The 18,534-nt window shown below is 44.3% G+C and overlaps 1 non-coding gene across 1 annotated transcript; it reads left to right on the top strand.

The window, feature by feature from the left end:
* The first annotated feature begins 17,239 nt into the window (after nucleotides 1-17,239).
* Nucleotides 17,240-17,346, top strand: LOC114401008. The gene has a single exon (XR_003664124.1). It is a non-coding gene; the product is annotated as a small nucleolar RNA R71 (small nucleolar RNA).
* The last annotated feature ends 1,188 nt before the right edge of the window (nucleotides 17,347-18,534 follow it).

Below are 18,534 nucleotides of genomic sequence, written 5' to 3'. Positions count from 1 at the left end.
CCCCCAATGATGGAAAGGGAGACGATAATCGAGATGGTAGACACATTATCGATACTCTACTATGAAAAGATGGTGGGTTACACACCTTCACGTTTTACAGATTTGGTCTTCGCCAGCAAAAAGATCGAAGTGGATCCGAAAAGAGGCAAATTTGATCATCCTACTAGGACGACTGAGAAAACTGGGGCAAATGAAGAGGGTGAGAAAGAGGGAGAAACCCATGCTGTGACTGCCATTCCTATACGGCCAAGTTTCCCACCAACCCAACAATGTCATTACTCAGCCAATAACAAACCTCCTCTTTACCCACCACCCAGTTATCCACAAAGGCCATCCCTGAATCAACCACAAAGTCTGTCTACCGCACTTCCAATGACGAAGACCACCTTTAGCACAAACCAAAAAACACCAACAAAAAGGAATTTTGCAGCAAAAAGCCTGTAGGGTTCACCCCAAATTCCGTTGTCATATGCTAAACTTGATCCCATATCCACTCAATAATTCAATGGTAGCCATAACCCCAACCAAGGTTCCTCAACCTCCATTTTTCTGAGGATACGACTCGAACGCAACGTGTGCTTATCGTGGAGGAGCCCTGGGGCATTCCATTAAGCATTGTATGACCCCGAAGCATAAAGTGTGAAGTCTAATTGATACGGGCTGGCTGAAATTTAAGGAGAATCGCTTGTTGAATCATAACATTGATTCAACACCATACATGGGGCAATTTTGAAAGCTGTTGTTAGGTGTCCCTAATGACTCATCAGGGTTTCCAAGTTTATGCCATTATTGTAAACCACAGCTACAATGTTAAATGAAATGGATAAAGTTGATATCTTTGTCCCTCATCCTCTCACAAACGCATGTTTGCTTATTCAACTTTCACCAGAATGTGGGTGTAAGCCATTGGTCTGTTTGCTCAAGCAACCTGCGCTCTTGAGTGTTGACTTCCAAGACCGTTCAATTAGAGATTACTCATCTTGCGCGTTGGTGGGGGTGCCGTAAAACAACGAGCAAAGTTCAAAACAAATAAGTTTCAAAATAAAAAATAAGTTTCAAAATAAAAAATAAAAAGGCATTTGATTGACTGTGTTTTCAAGTAAAAATATAGACGTTCATGTGACCTCATTTTGTCTTTTTAGAGAGAAGTGAGTTATCAAGAATAGGATGTTGGACAAATGGCCTCAATTACCTTAAGAAAAATGGGGGTTGAATTAAGATGCAAAGACTATTCCCCAATTGAACTATCAATCTCTCTTTTCGAATTAACAATGCACACAGGGATAACCATTCCCTTGTGTTCAGGAATCCTCTACAACAAGAGACCCACGGTCTCTTAATCCCTTTTCAGAAATAAGAAGAAGAGAAGAAGAGGTCTCTCGTAAAAGAGGTAGATTGTAAAATGAAGATCAATCAAAAATTCCTTATTGAATATGCAAGTGGTTGACCAAGGAATCTTTTTGAGAGGATAAGACATTTCAGTTCAGAAATACTCTTGATCTTTCGAGAGGATAAAACTGTTTGGGCAATAAAAACTCTCTTTAAAACATTTGAATGGCCGTTCATAAAACATTTGAATAGATATGTCTCTTGGAAATTATTTTCTGAAAATCCCCTCTGGTAATCAATTACGAGACTTATGTAATCAATTACAGGTTTTAAAAATTTGAATTAAAACATTTTCAAACTGCTGGTAATCGATTACCAGAGAGCAAATCTCAATTTGAAAGGATAGAATTCCTTGGTCAAACCTTTTGCTTCTTCAATTTGGAAACTTCTTCCTAAGATTCTAGAGATCAACTTGATCATATATCTTGATTTTCTTGGATTCTTGTCTTGAATAAAACTTAGAAGCACTTGATCCTTTAGCATCATCAAGACATCAAAACATCTTGCTTCTACATAGGAGTCATTTGACTTAATCCATCAACTGAAAGATCCTTCAACTATTTCTCGTCCTTAGAAAATTCTTTTTGCAAGAATCAACTGCTTCTTTCATTCTTCCTCACTACGAGGTCATGAAAACAAGACAACACTTGGTACCTCTAAGCCCTACACTGGGGCAACGAAAGGCACCATGCAAAAACCTCAAGCGAACCTAGGGGCAGATTAGAAGTTCTCACCCAATAGGTTCCCTCCTACAAGGTCATGACGAAAGGCAACGATTGGTACCTCAAAGCCTTACACTGGGGCAATGAGGGGCACCGTGCATGAGCCTCAAGTGAACATAGGGGCCGATCAAAAGTTCACACCCGTCGATGTTTTTAAACAAGAAAAAAAAAGGGAGACAAGCCCTGGAATTTCAATAGATTGATTAATTATCAAACGACTCCATTCCCGTCACTCCAAAATGGTCAAGTGACTAAATCAAACAGAACATACACTCTGAGGGAGTTCCCGGAGAGATTTGCAAAAAGATGGGATGAGGTTGCATGAATTATCACCTCTTTCAAAAGGACAGTCAATCTGTGTTTTCCAAAAAAAATCAAATCAAAATCAAAATCACAAAATAGGGAAAGAATGCCATGAACATTGTACAACTTTCCATTACATTGCATTGTTTCATATAAAGTCCGCATTTACCCAAATTTCACAACAAAGGTTGCATGCATCTGCATCCCTCAAAATCATGTTAACTACATAGATTCCCTACATCTAAATGTCCAAATCTTTTGAATTTGGGATGACCGGCTCTCTCGATGAGTCGATCTCTTGCTTTCTCATAAGGATGGACCCTCGGGTACTAGTACCCTGGTCTTCAGAGGACTACACTCCTTGCCAACAGAGGGCTGCACGCCCTCACCTTAAGAGGACTGTGTGTCCTCACTTTCAGAGGACTGCATGTCCTTACCTTCAGAGGGCTACACGCCCTCGCCATCAGAGGACTGCGTGTCCTCACCTTCAGAGGGCTACACGCCCTCGCCATCAGAGGACTGCATGTCCTCACCTTCAGAGGGTTACACGCCCTCGCCATCAGAGGACTGCATGTCCTCACCTTCGTAGGGCTACACGCCCTCACCTTTAGAGGACTACACGTCCTCGCCAACAGAGGGCTGCACGCCCTCACCTTGAGAGGACTACACGTCCTCGCCAACGTAGGGCTACACGCCCTCACCTTTAGAGGACTACACGTCCTCGCCAACAGAGGGTTGCACGCCCTCACCTTTAGAGGACTACACATCCTCGCCTTCAGAGGACTCCACGTCCTCACCTTGAGAGGACTACACGTCCTCGCCTTGAGAGGACTACACGTCCTCGCCTTGAGAGGACTACATGTCCTCACCATCAGAGGGCTGCACGCCCTCACCTCCAGAGGACTACACGTCCTCGCCTTGAGAGGGCTACCCGCCCTTGCCTTGGGTACTAGTTACCCTCACCTTCAGAGGACTACATGTCCTCGCCTTGAGAGGGCTACACGCCCTCACCTTGGGTACTAGTTACCCTCACCGTTGAGAGGACTACACGTCCTCGCCTTGAGAGGACTACACGTCCTCACCATCAGAGGGCTGCACGCCCTTACCTCCAGAGGACTACATGTCCTCGCCTTGAGAGGGCTACACGCCCTCACCTTGGGTACTAGTTACCCTCACCGTCAGAGGACTACACGTCCTCGCCTTGAGAGGACTACACGTCCTCACCACCAGAGGGCTGCACGCCCTCACCTCCAGAGGATTGCACGTCCTCGCCTTGAGAGGGCTACCCGCCCTCACCTTGGGTACTAGTTACCCTCACCGTTGAGAGGACTACACGTCCTCGCTTTTAGAGGACTACACATCCTCGCCAACAGAGGGCTGCACGCCCTCACCTTCAGAGGACCACATGTCCTCGCCTTGAGAGGGCTACACGCCCTCACCTTGGGTACTAGTTACCCTCACCGTTGAGAGGACTACACGTCCTCGCCTTGAGAGGACTACACGTCCTCACCATCAGAGGGCTGCACGCCCTCACCTCCAGAGGACTACATGTCCTCGCCTTGAGAGGGCTACACGCCCTCACCTTGGGTACTAGTTACCCTCACTGTTGAGAGGACTACACGTCCTCGCCTTGAGAGGACTACCCGTCCTCACCATCAGAGGGCTGCATGCCCTCACCTCCAGAGGACTACATGTCCTCGCCTTGAGAGGGCTACACGCCCTCACCTTGGGTACTCGTTACCCTCACCGTTGAGAGGACTACACGTCCTCGCCTTGAGAGGACTACACGTCCTCACCATCAGAGCGCTACACGTCCTCACCTTTAGAGGACTACACGTCCTCGCCATCAGAGGACTACATGTTCCCCATTTTCAAAGGGGGGCATGCCCTCACCTTCAGAGGATTGCACATCCTTGCCATCATAGGACTACACTCCCTCGCCTTCGAAAGGCGACACGTCCTGAACTTCAGAGGGCTACACGCCCTCGCCTTTAGAGGACTACGCGTCCTCACTTTCAGTGGGCTCCATATCCACACCTTAAGATAATTTAAGGTCCTCTGTCCTTAAATGCTTAACCGAGACTTGCACTCCCGGTTAAGGGACCAGTAGTTTCCTTTTAAACGGTTCCTGGGCCACCCCCTGATATTGGAGGAGGGCCAACTGTGCGAGCACAACCAGAGAGGGAGGCTATCACACAACTACTATGCATACTGGGGCAAGATTTCACCCGTGCCACTGCAAAGAGACGAGTGCGGATCATGCGCACCAACATGACCACTCTTACATAGATATAGATGACGTTGCTACTTAGCAACATTCTGCCCAGCGACCGCAATGCCAATCTCCCCCTGCAAAAGTATCAGTTGGTCTGTGTCGTCCCGACATGGGTAAGTATGCATATAGTTCAACTGATTTCTGATACCATCTATTGTTTGCAGGGATCGCACCCACAAGACACCCAGTGGACCCGGAAAAGTCCAACAGGGCCCTGGGGTTTCCAGCTCTGGTTACGGGCCTCTATCAGTCCTACAGGGTGCCCGTACCCCCCCCCCCCCGGCAAGGTCACGTCATCATAGGTAAGTATGCACATCGCTCAACTGATTTCTGATTTCATCTATTGTTTGCAGGGACCGTGCTTGCTAGACACCCAGTGGACCCGAAGAAGTCCAACAGGGTCTTGGAGTTGCCAGCTCTAAATATGGGTCTCTGTCAATTCTAGGGAGTGTCTGTCGCCCCCAGCAAAGTCATCAGACCACCCTACCAATCGAGCTTTCATCAAGAAGTACTGCGCCCCCAGGCAGGCGCAGGGTGAAGCACCACAGCAGCATTGGGATGGCCGGTAGCAGGCAATAGACGCACCGCCACCACCTTTAGAGTTCACCTCTACTCATCCACAAAAAAGTTAGAGCGTTGCCTACGACACATGGCCGACCCATAGGCGACCAAGTCCAAAGCCAAAGGTAAGCAAAGTACTAGGTCAGTGACCGACAAGTCATAAGGCGTCCAGCTAAAGACGTTAAAGAAGCGCTACTAGGAGGCAACCTAGTACCTTTTGAATCTGTGCTTGTTATTTGATCACTTTTCATAGTAAGACACACCTAGTTGCTCATGATCCTAGGAATTTAAATAAAACGAGCACAAGCTCGGAAGGTAGTCATACCTCACAAAATATATATATGTATGTTTAGGTAGAAAGATACCTTAGATATGCATGTATGTAAACAAAAACACACTTCACAAAATATATATATGTATGTTTAGGTAGCAAGATACCTTAGATATGCATGTATGTAGCAAAAAGATACCTCACAAAATATATATATGTATGTTTAGGTAGCAAGATACCTTGGATATGCATGTATACAGCAAAAATACCTTACAAAACATATATATGTATGTTTAGGTAGCAAGATACCTTGGATATGCATGTATATAGCAAAAATACCTCGCAAAAATATACACATGTTTAGGTAGCAAAATACCTCATGAAAAAAAAAGGGGAAAAAAAAACAAACAAGAAAAAGAAATAAACAAATGATAATGATAAAAAAAAAAAAGAAGGAGAAAAAAGAAAAAATAAGTTGTCAAGCTGAAAAACCAACATGCTTTTGAAAAGAGATGACTTCCAACTTTTCTTTGGAAAAATTCACTGATCATAACTAGTTTTTGAAAAAATGTGTATACACCTGAAGGGTGAATGCTGTGAAGATTTTCCCAGACGCCCAAAATGGACTCGGATGAATGCACAAATTGATAAAAGAACATATTTTGGAAACGTTGGGTTGACTAAAATAGAGGAAATGAATCCTGAGCCCTAGCATCACATGACCATAAAAATTTGACACTTGAGTGTCCGCATAGGTGCATGCATAACCAGTTTTGCATAAAATTTCCAAATCATCATTTTTGCATTTGTGTCATGGAAATAATGTGGGGCATCCCTTTTTATCCTTGAACCAAACCAAACCCTGACATGTATCATGTCTAGCCATTCTACAAGCCTTGAGCCAAAATCCCGACTCACCATAAACCTTGACCCAGGGTGAGAATGTCAATCCTTACCCTCGGAAGCAAAAAAGAATAGAAGGGAAATTTCCAATCAAAGAAAAAGAGAAGGAAAATTTCCAATGAAAGCAAAAAAAAAAAAAGAAAAGAAGAAGAAGAAGAAAAAGAAGAAGAGAAAAGAAGGAAAATTCCCCAATCAAAGAGTGGGAGAAAGCAAAAAGAAAAGAAAGGAAATTCCCAATCAAAGAATGGGAGAAAGTAAAAAAGGAAGAAGAAGAAGGAAAGAAAGCTCCTGATCGGGGATCGAAGGAAAAACAGAAGAAATGTGCAGAGAGGTCTTTGGACCGGACAATATCTGAACAATACAGAATTGTCACCAAATGAACAAAAAAAGAAGGAAAGGAAACCACGACCTAAAATAGTCTTCTCCCTTTGATTACCAACCAAAATCCCGTGCGCTAGCGACTTTTTTTTTCTCGCCCCGCACTAAACAAAAAAACAGAAAAGAAAAAGCCAGAAAAATCAAAAGCCAAAAACACACAAAAGCCAAAAAAAAAAAAACCATCAAAAGAACCCATTCCCAAGGGAAGTCCTATTGATCCATGATCACGCATGTAATTTTTGATTTGATAGGAAATAATTTGCAAAGTCAAGTCATGACATATCTATGGTTCGGAATTAGGATGAAACACCTACCTGTGCGAGATTGATACACTTTGAGTGATTTTCTTCTATTTTTGTCGAACCCAGTGTTTCCTCTAAATGGTCATTTAGAAACGAAATGCTAACATCCAAAATCTCATTTATGGTTATGGGGGATTTCATCAGCAGACTCTCCTTCCCCGGTAGACGCATTGTTTTTCACTCAAAAAAGCATATGCTGCTCTAAATCAGTTGGAATATTTGTCTCTTTGCTAAAGCATGTTTGCATTTTAGTGGAGAAAACACCGAGACTTTTTCAAGTCTCACAAGTAATCCAGAACTACGTAGGTCTGAGTTCCTCATTGGAGGATACGTAGGAGCAAGAGCCTCGCTTTTGTCGACCACACCGCCTTTTGTTGCCATGACTCAAGAGCTGGTAGCCCGCGGAGACACCTTACGGTTATCCGCACCTCGTCATTCAGTGATCCCAAGTGTGATTGACGAGCAGAGACCAATATGGTCATCTGCGCCCTTTCCGGAGATGTCAGCATTTTCCGATGGAGACTTTTCAAGTCTCACAAGTTATCAAGAACTACGTAGGTCTGAATTCCTCATTGGAGGATACCTAGGAGCAAGAGCCTTGCTTTTTTCGGCCGCCCCATAATCTTTGTCATACTGACCCTGAGGTCGTGTGACATGCACCCTTGTATCATCCAGAGGCGGCGGGCCCGATGATACGCGGAGATACCTTACGGTTATCCGCACCCTTTTGTCATCCAGAGGCGGCGGGCCCGATGACAAGCAGAGACCAAGTTTGGTCATTCTGCACCCTTGTATCATCCAGAGGCGGCGGGCCCGATGATACGCGGAGATACCTTACGGTTATCCGCACCCTTTTGTCATCCAGAGGCGGCGGGCCCGATGACAAGCAGAGACCAAGTTTGGTCATTCTGCACCCTTGTATCATCCAGAGGCGGCGGCCCCGATGATACGCGGAGATACCTTATGGTTATTCGCACCCTTTTGTCATCCAGAGGCGGCGGGCCCGATGACAAGCAGAGACCAAGTTTGGTCATTCTGCACCCTTGTATCATCCAGAGGCGGCGGGCCCGATGATACGCGGAGATACCTTACGGTTATTCGCACCCTTTTGTCATCCAGAGGCGGCGGGCCCGATGACAAGCAGAGACCAAGTTTGGTCATTCTGCACCCTTGTATCATCCAGAGGCGGCGGGCCCGATGATACGCGGAGATACCTTATGGTTATTCGCACCCTTTTGTCATCCAGAGGCGGCGGGCCCGATGACAAGCAGAGACCAAGTTTGGTCATTCTGCACCCTTGTATCATCCAGAGGCGGTGGGCCCGATGATACGCGGAGATACCTTACGGTTATTCGCACCCTTTTGTCATCCAGAGGCGGCGGGCCCGATGACAAGCAGAGACCAAATTTGGTCATTCTGCACCCTTGTATCATCCAGAGGCGGCGGGCCCGATGATACGCGGAGATACCTTACGGTTATTCGCACCCTTTTGTCATCCAGAGGCGGCGGGCCCGATGACAAGCAGAGACCAAGTTTGGTCATTCTGCACCCTTGTATCATCCAGAGGCGGCGAGCCCGATGATACGCGGAGATACCTTATGGTTATTCGCACCCTTTTGTCATCCAGAGGCGGCGGGCCCGATGACAAGCAGAGACCAAGTTTGGTCATTCTGCACCCTTGTATCATCCAGAGGCGGCGGGCCCGATGATACGCGGAGATACCTTACGGTTATTCGCACCCTTTTGTCATCCAGAGGCGGCGGGCCCGATGACAAGCAGAGACCAAGTTTGGTCATTCTGCACCCTTGTATCATCCAGAGGCGGCGGGCCCGATGATACGCGGAGATACCTTACGGTTATTCGCACCCTTTTGTCATCCAGAGGCGGCGGGCCCGATGACAAGCAGAGACCAAGTTTGGTCATTCTGCACCCTTGTATCATCCAGAGGCGGCGGGCCCGATGATACGCGGAGATACCTTATGGTTATTCGCACCCTTTTGTCATCCAGAGGCGGCGGGCCCGATGACAAGCAGAGACCAAATTTGGTCATTCTGCACCCTTGTATCATCCAGAGGCGGCGGGCCCGATGATACGCGGAAATACCCGAGTGGTTATCCGTATAAACATTCTTTTGCTATCTGTAAGACAGAACGCTTGATAGCATGCAGAGACTGACATAGTCTTCTGCACCTTTTGTTCCTCCGGGAACAACAAGTCATTTACATGTGGAAATTTCATGGTCACCCGCGACTCTCGTCAACCGAGAGGAGCGAAATTAGTGTCATACACTGATTTTCGTCCGGGGACCTTTGCTTGATGACATGCGACCATTCTTTGGTCCTTGTGAGGTGCTTGGCATCCATCATTAGGCAATTTGTGAAATTCTAGGAACGACAAGTCATGGTCACCCGCGACTCTCGTCAACCGAGAGGAGCGAAATGAGTGTCGTACACTGATTTTCGTCCGGGGACCTTTGCTTGATGACATGCGACCATTCTTTGGTCCTTGTGAGGTGCTTGGCATCCATCATTAGGCAATTTGTGAGATTCTGGGAACTACAAGTCATTTGCATGTGGAGATTTTATGGTCACCCGCGACTCTCGTCAAATCGAGAGGAACGAAATTAGTGTCTTATCTTTACTTTCCTTTTATCTCCAATAAAAGACAAGTAAAGAGGGGCAACTGTCATACCCTAATTTCGTCCGGGGACCTTTGCTTGATGACATGCGACCTTTCTTTGGTCCTTGTGAGGTGCTTGGCATCCATCATTAGGCAATTTGTGAAATTCCAGGACATGCCGAAAAACCAAAAAAATATTGAGGCACAATCCGTAAGTTTCCGTGACACACCGGAAATCAAATGGAAGCGTCGTTGCATAATTAAGTGAGGTTCCGTAACATTCCGTAAGTCAAAAGGGGGATGATTATGTAATCCGCAAGGTTCCGTAACATTACGGAAAGAAAACAAGTATCGTTATGAAATTCGTAAGTTTCCGTAACTTTACGAAAAAAGAATCACCAAAAAAAAGCCAAAGGGGGGTGTATTTAGTAAAATGGGGGGTGCAAATAGTAATTTTCGAATCTGGGCCCTTCTAGAGGTTTCTGGGCAATTTCTTGCTTAAGGTTGAAGTAACCTAGCTCGCCTGGGCGAGCTAGGTGGCCACCACACCCCCCATTTTGTTGGAAAATGGGATTCCGGGGCTTCCGGGACACCCGTAATGCTTCCGTAAAATTCCCATAACTCTAAATAAGCATAACTAACTTAATACGGGTGAGACGGAAGAGAAAAAAAGAAGAAAATCAAGTCCTATATGCTTCCGTAAGGCTTCCGTAACTTTTCCGTAAATTACGAAAGAAGGGGGGTGAACTTATCAAAATTGGGGGGGTGCAAATAGCAATTTCGAAATTTTGAATTGGGCCTTCCAGAACATTTTTTGAAGCTGGGAAGCAACCCAGCTCGCCTGGGCGAGCTAAGGTCGCCTGGGCGAGCTGGGCGGCAACCTCCTCCCCCTTTTTCCTATAAATAGGCTGAAGGGGGCTGTTCTAAGGATCCCTCAGCCCCCTGGCTATGTATTTCAGCTGTTTTGGGTGAAAAAAATTGTTTCCGTGAAGAAAATCCAAGCCGAGGTGCTTCCGTAACGCTTCCGAGATGTTTCCGTAAGCAAATCCGTGAAGGTTTTCGTCCGTTCTTCATCGTTCTTCATCCGTTCTTCGTTCTTCAACGGGTAAGTTTTCGAATCCGAGACTTTCAATTCATTTCTTGTTTTTTTAAGCTTTCATCTTTATTTTCGATTTCTTTTCTTTCGTCTTTAACGCGCTTTTACCGTTTATTTAAGCCGTTTTCTCATCTAAATAATGATAAAATGAATTTCAACCGATCATTTGTGTTGTAATCTCATTTAATCACTTTTAAAATGAAATCTAACCGATCGTTCACACTATAACCTCGGTTAAACCAAAAAAAGTAAAATAATAATAAAATAATCAAAATATCTTGAAAAATAATAATAAAATATTCAAAATATCTTTGAATAAAATAAATTAAAAAAATCAATCGGACGTTTTTCTTTGGAAGTTTCCTTGAATGAATTGATTAATAACCAAAGTGAAACTAAGACTAAAATAGACTCACAAATCAAGTTTTGTCCGAAAATCACTAAAAACCGTTTTAAGGTCCAACGCCTTAAACGGTCCTCTTTGCTTTTATCGGTTAACATGGACCGTTCAAAAGCATAAAATCAACATGTAACTTTACCGCTTTTGAAAGAACTACGTAGGTCTGAGTTCCTCATTGAGGATACGTAGGAGCAAAAGCCCCGCTTTTGTCGACCACCCCAAGAGATCGTTAATGGTCCAATGCCTTAACGTTTCTCTCCTTTCAAAAACAAGAGATCGTTAATGGTCCAACGCCTTAACGTTTCTCCCCTTTCAAAATCAAAAGACCGTTTAATGGTTCAACACCTTAAATGACCTTTTGTTCAATAAAAACATATTTTGCAAAAAAAAGACAAAAACAACTTAACCAAACACTTTGTTCCGAAAGAACTACGTAGGTCTGATTTCCTCATCACAAATTGAGGAATACGTAGGAGCAAAGGGAAACACCCTTGTCGACCACAAAAAAGAAAAAAATATAAAAAAGGTATAAAGGATATAAGAACATAAAAGGGAACATAAAAATCAAAGTCATGTTTGCACATTCGATTAAAGGCTGCCGTCCCTTGGGACGGACGTGTGGGGTGCTAATACCTTCCCCGTGCGTAAATACAACTCCCGAACCTTTCACTTAAAAGTTCGTAGATCGCGTCTTTTCCGGTTTTTCCGACGTTTTCCTCAAATAAACGTTGGTGGCGACTCCGCGCGTATTCCTTTCGTGGAACACGCATCCCGCGAGTCACGCGTCGCCCTCCCGCCGAAGGGTAGGTTGCGACACTTGGCTAATAGACGCGGGAGGTCTTGACTTCCATTCAAGGTCAAGGCGAATCTATCCATCCACATAGTCGCTTCTTGATGCAGCGCATCAATCACCCTCCCTCTTGCTTCTTTTTCGGCATACACTTGTGCAAAATCCTCCACTAGCTTTTGTTCATGGGCCATGGACTGGTTCAATTCTTCCTTGTATTGCCCTATGATGGCTAGCATGCTTTGCTCTGTGGCTTCCAAGTGTTGAGCCAAACTCCTTTTGGACCTCGCGCAAGTAACTAACTCTTCTTTTAAGATCATGCTATGCACCCGTGACCGATCTCTCTCCTCCCTTCGGAGCTTGAGCTCATTATTGCTACCCCACAATGCTCCTCGGAATTTCTCTCGGCCATGTTCCTCCTTGCGGGCACTTTTGGTTTCTTGTTCAAGAGCTCTTGCAGTGGCCGCGTTTTCCTCTTGTAACTCAGTGCACTCCTTCCGGATGTGTGTAGCAGCTGATTTGAACTTCTCCTTGGCGAGTCTCGCCTTCCCTAGCTCTAACTTTAGAGCTCGGACTTCTTCATCTTCCTCCGGGGCCTCGAAGTTCTCCTCATCAATAACTTTCAATTTGGAGAGCCAATCTAAGCCCCGCGTGTGAATTCTTAGCCATCCATGATAACCTCCGATGACGCCGTTTCGGATGCCTCTAAGCTCCTTGTCTTTCCTCAACGGACTCCTCCACACCTCGTGGATTCTTTGTATAACCTTGAGACCTTGCGCGCCTAGATCCCTCACAAGGAAAGGCGAGAGACTTTCTTCGGTCGGCGCTCCCCTCATGGGATATCCCAGCTGTCTTATGGCGAGTGCGGGATTATAATTAATACAACCCCTAGTCCCAATCAATGGAACATTAGGATAGTCCACACACGAGAAAAAAACTCCTTCCTTGCCTTCCTTCCAACGAGGAAACCAGTTGATCATGCTGCCCCCTATCCCAGCCAAATGTTGGTCCCAATCGACTCTTCCTTTTTCAGCGCATGAGCGATAGCTTTGAAGCGGACACGGGTGTCTCGTGTCTTGTCGGAATAGGTGCGAAATCAACCATACACAGAGAGCGGGTAAACAACAGACAATCCGTGCACTGTTTTTCTCGCACCTCCGGTCAAAGGTGTCGAACAAATCCGCCAAGATAGCTACCACTGGACTTTCCTTGCTATGGTGATATGCGAGGAAAGCATCAATGGCGGCTAAGTCTACCAAGCCGTCAACGTTCGGAAAGAGGACAACCCCAAAAATCAGCAAAGCTAAAACATCCGCAAACGGCCCCCACTTCTCTTGGCTTGCCATATCCCTTGCCTTGTCTTCCAAGTATTTCCGAGGCAGGCCCACTACGCCGTTCCGAATTTGCTTCATGCGATCCAACTCTTTTGCCGAATCTCCAATCACAGCTGCAACCTTGCTCAAGGAAGGAAGAAAGCCGGAGAAAAGATACGGTTTTCTCCCCCCGAGAGGGCATCCTAATATCTCTTCAAACTCCTCAATAGTTGGCACCATTTGGAAGTCCCCAAACGTGAAACACCTCAACGGCTGGTCATAGTATTGGGCGAGGGATACGACAACTTCCGTAAATACCTCCGCTGCGGCCAAATCTAGGATCTTCCCGTACACTTTGCGGAAGGCTTGCCTTTGGAGGGGTCCCATCAATCGTCCCAATTCCTTGACGCTAGTGACATCTAGACCTTTAACCTTGACTTGATAAAACCTTTTACCGTTTTGACTTGTCCCCACCATTTTACCTAAAAAAGGGGTGGATCAAGACTCCGACATGAACGATGCAATGCATATGCACGAAACCGAAAGAAAACAACACAAAGGGGTAACTCACACATACGAAACCGCAGAGATCCAATTTTAATGCTACGTTTTGGGCATGATGGCGCCTCAACGTAGCATTAAAAAGGTTACGTATTAACTCCAAAGAAAACAAACATTACTAACAAGAACTATAAACCAAAATATGCATGAGAAAGAATGGCACAGGAGCGTGTTTGCTCTTTGCCCTTATTTGGGAACTTATAGGACAATATCTAGGGGTCTCTAATAACTATTTCCCCAACCATTCATAACTCACACGGCTGTTTTCTAGAGGTATCATCTCTCAAGATAATAATATTGTGGCGGTATGGAATACCAGCGACAACACATTATAAAGAGAGAAAGCTCTAGACGAGGTTTCACTATTATCAAGCAAGTCGGAGACCTAGCATGATGATAGATTCACCTCCACTCCTTAAATTCCCATGAACCCGAGTGTAGGGCCCCTTTTTTACTCAAACCCGTGGGTGCTTAGAATGCAGTGTAAAGAATGCGAAATAGACAACAATTATTTACATTTTACACAGTTCAATAAAAGCACACCCAAAGTTTCACAATTCCACAATTCCTAAAATAGGCCTAACTCACAAAAATATCCCCAGTGGAGTCGCCAACTGTCGCAACGTGCCCTTCGCGGGTGAGCGAGGGCGAGGCTCACGGGTGCGCTTTCCAAAGGAGGAAAGATGTGCAGAGTCGCCACCAACGTTTATTTGTGGAAAACGTCGGGAAAACCGAAGGAAACCGGTCAAAATGAAAATTCTAAGTTCGGGAGTTGTATTTACGCTTGAGGAAGGTATTAGCACCTCTTACGTTTGTCTAGAAAGACAACAGCCTATTTTTTAGAATTGTGGAAATTGTGTTACCTTAACTTTTATTTCTTTTTATTTTTTAAGGTCGACAAAAGCGGGGCTTTTGCTCCTACGTATCCTCCTTTGGAGAGGAAATCAGACCTACGTAGTTCTTACTTATGCGTGAAACAAGTGATTCTTTTACTTTGAAGGGTGATCATTTTAAGGCGTTGGACCTTAAAAATGATCCATTTTACTTGATAAGAAACTGAAATGATAAACTTTCAAAACCTTATTTTTTTGTGGACGAGCTTGACTAGGCGAGTTGATTTTAGCCTTAGTTTCACTTTAGTTATTTAGTCAATTCAATTAAGAATGAGAAATCCCAAAGAGAAAACGTCCGATTGATTTTTTGTGCTTCATTTTACTAAAAAATATTTTTGGATTATTATATTATTATTTTACCTCTTTTTTGATTTCCAACGTGGTTACGGCACGACCGAACGGTCGGAATTCATTTCAAACGAAAGTAACGGATGATACAATTCAAACGATCAGTGGAAATTTATTTTATTTTTAGATTAGGCGAGAAATGACTTAAATAAATGGCTTAAGCACGTCAAAAGGGGGTATAAAAAATAAATGAAAACGAGAATGAAAATACATGAAACACAATGTGGACCACCACGGGTACATATAATGAATTGAAAAGCTTGGTTTGAGGTACTTACCCGTTGAAGACTGAAGAAAACGAAGAACGAATGATGAATCTTTGAAGAACGGTCGAGAATCTTCGCGTAATTACTCACGGAAACGTTACGAAAGCGCCTCGGCTTGGATTTTCTTCACGGAAATAATTTTCCTCAGCAAATTCGAAAGAGAGAGAAGTGCCTAAGGGGCTGAACCCTTTCCTTCTTCACTTCTCCCCCTATTTATAGCAAAATAAGGGAGAAGCTTGCCGCCCAGCTCGCCCAGGCGAGCAGGGTTGCTTCCTCCAGAAGCAACAGCCTTCTGGAGGAATCTTCTAGAGGGCCCAAGTGGGCTAGATTGCTATTTACACCCCCCTGTTTACTAAATGCACCCCCCCCTTTTCTATTTTTTTATGATTCTTTTTCCGTAACGTTACGAAACTTTACGAATTTCGTAACGATACTTATTTTTTCTTCCGCAAGGTTACGAACCCTTACGAATTACATATTTACTCTTTTTTAGCTTTCGAAGAAGTTACGGAAACTTACGGATTGCGCAAAAACATCTCTTTTCGACTTCCGCCACATTACGGAATTTCACGGATCGCGCAAGCCTGCTTCCTTTAGATTTCTGAGACGTCTCGGGACTTCATTTATTGTGCAACAAAGGACGCCAAGTATCTCAAAGCGGCTAACCAAAGATTGCATGTCATCAAGTAATAATCCCTGGACGAAATTAGGGTATGACAATATGTTTACCTCTACTTTTCTGAATGTTTCCAAGATCTCTTTCTCTGCCTCTTCCATTTTTTTGTTGGAAACTACTCTTGGAGGGAATGGAAGAGGAGGGATGTGCTGCTTCTGCAAATCAAAATTACCAGTGGAAGATTCACCTGCACAGAAATTGTTAGGTAAATTTTTGTCATCACCTTTTTCTGGAGTAGAGTGAAGTTTGGCAGGTTCATTTGCAGATGAAGAAGGTGCTACGGGTTGAGGTCCTTGACACTGCTTTCCTGACCTTAATGAAATGGCATTGACATTTTTGGGATTTTGGATAGCTTGGGAAGGCAGCTTGTCAGAATTCTGGGACTGTTGTTGATTCAATTGTGTAGCCAATTGTCCCATCTGATTGGTTAAGCTCTGAATGGAGGCTCTGGTCTCTTGTTGAAACTGCATGTTCTGCATAGTCATTTGCCTCACAAGTTCTTCGAGGGAAGGTTGTGGAGGAGCCTCAACTGTTGGTTGTTTCTGGGGCTGTTGTTGTTGTTGGATTGGTGGAGGAATGTATGGTCTGCTTGGGCCAGCAACATTTTGGAAGGAGGGAGCAGGCTGCTGTTGTTGTTGCTGAGGGCTAGACCATCTGAGATTAGGGTGATTCCTCCATCCAGGGTTGTATCTATTGCTAGAGAGGTCATAATTGTTCTACTGTGGTTGATTTTGCTACTGAGGTTGAGGAGGTCTATTGTAAATATTTGCAGCATAAGCTTCGGGCTTCTCAATTTCTCCAAGTTGCTGCATGGAAGGGCAAAGGTCTGTATGGTGGTCAGCAGAGGAGCACAAACCACAGACCCTTGCAACAGGTACAGATTTCTGGTTCAAGGCCAGCTAGGTTACCAAGTTAACCAATGCACCCAGTTTGCCTTCAAGCTTCTTAGTTTCAGATGATGCAGCTGAGTTTGTAGCTACCTCATGCACTCCTCTAATGACTATAGCATCATTTCTGGCGCTAAACTGCTGGGAGTTGGAAGCCATCTTCTCAATTAAATTTCTGGCTTCAGCAGGAGTCATGTCTCCAAGGGCTCCACCACTGGCAGCATCTATCATACTTCTCTCCATATTACTGAGTCCTTAGTAAAAATATTGGAGAAGCGGCTGCTCTAAAATCTGATGGTGAGGGCAACTGACACATAGTTTTTTAAATCTCTCCCAGTATTCATACAGGCTCTCTCCACTGAGTTGTCTAATACCTGAGATATCCTTCCTGATGGCTGTGGTCCTAGAAGCAGGGAAAATTTTTTCTAAGAATACTCTCTTCAGGTCATCCCAGCTCGTGATGGACCTTGGAGCAAGGTAATACAGCCAGTCCTTTGCTACTCCCTCTAAAGAATGAGGGAAAGCCTTCAGAAATATGTGGTCCTCTTGGACATCTGGGGGTTTCATGGTGGAGTAGACAATATGAAATTCCTTCAAATGTTTGTGCGGGTCGTCACCTGCAAGGCCATGAAACTTTGGAAGCAAATGAATCAGTCCAGTTTTAAGAACATATGGGACATCCTCATCAGGGTATTGGATGCACAAGCTTTCGTAGGTGAAATCAGGTGCAACCATTTCCCTTAGAGTCCTCTCACAGGGTGGAGGTTGTGCCATGTTCTCAGAATGTTCAAAATCAGAATGGTCAGAATCAGAATGCTCAAAATTATAATGCTCCAAATCAGGATGTTCAAAATCACCAATAACAGAATGCACAGATTCACCAGTAATGGAATGCTCAGGATGATCAAAAGGTATAAAATGATGCCTAACTAACCTATGAAATTTCCTATCTATCTCAGGATCAAAGGGTTGTAAGTCAGATGGATTGCCTCTAGTCATACACTACATTTAGCATGCACAACTAGTTGCCTTGTCATGTAAATAAAGGTGCAGGTTTGAACTACAGCTACCCTCAAATGATATCCAAATGACTTGAAATTTTGTGAGCAACCTTATAAAATGATGAGAAGATAGAACAAAAAGTTTCAGGCAAAAATTCAAAGTCTAACTATGGAAGCTAAAAATGGTAGGTTAAGAAAAATAAGTGAATAAAACTTGAAAAATAAAAAACTTTTGACAGAATCACTATTTTTGGACGATGGAGACCTCAGCCGGCCTACGGCCAACTACCATGGCATAGGAAATTTTTTTCTACCCCAAATACATATATAATAATTGTGATTCTGATAACCGGAGCAAAAGTTATGGCCGTTTGAAGTTTCGACAAACACAAAGTTTGCTACTTTTTTGGAACTTTCAAATCTGATCAAACTAAAGGCTCTAGCTATTTTTCCCACAAAATATAGATTAAAAGAAGTTACCACAAAAAAATTCATCCAAAAATAACAACCCTAGCTACTAAAACAAAAAATCTCAAATAATTCAGCATGGGTGGTCGCTAAAATCCGTCTCTACTTGATTTCT

Source organism: Glycine soja, chromosome 19 (genome assembly GCF_004193775.1).
Source record: "Glycine soja cultivar W05 chromosome 19, ASM419377v2, whole genome shotgun sequence".
NCBI classification, from domain to species: Eukaryota; Viridiplantae; Streptophyta; class Magnoliopsida; order Fabales; family Fabaceae; genus Glycine; species Glycine soja.
The sequence above is the reverse complement of the archived record's forward strand: the minus strand, read 5'-3'. Positions and strand labels throughout refer to the sequence as shown.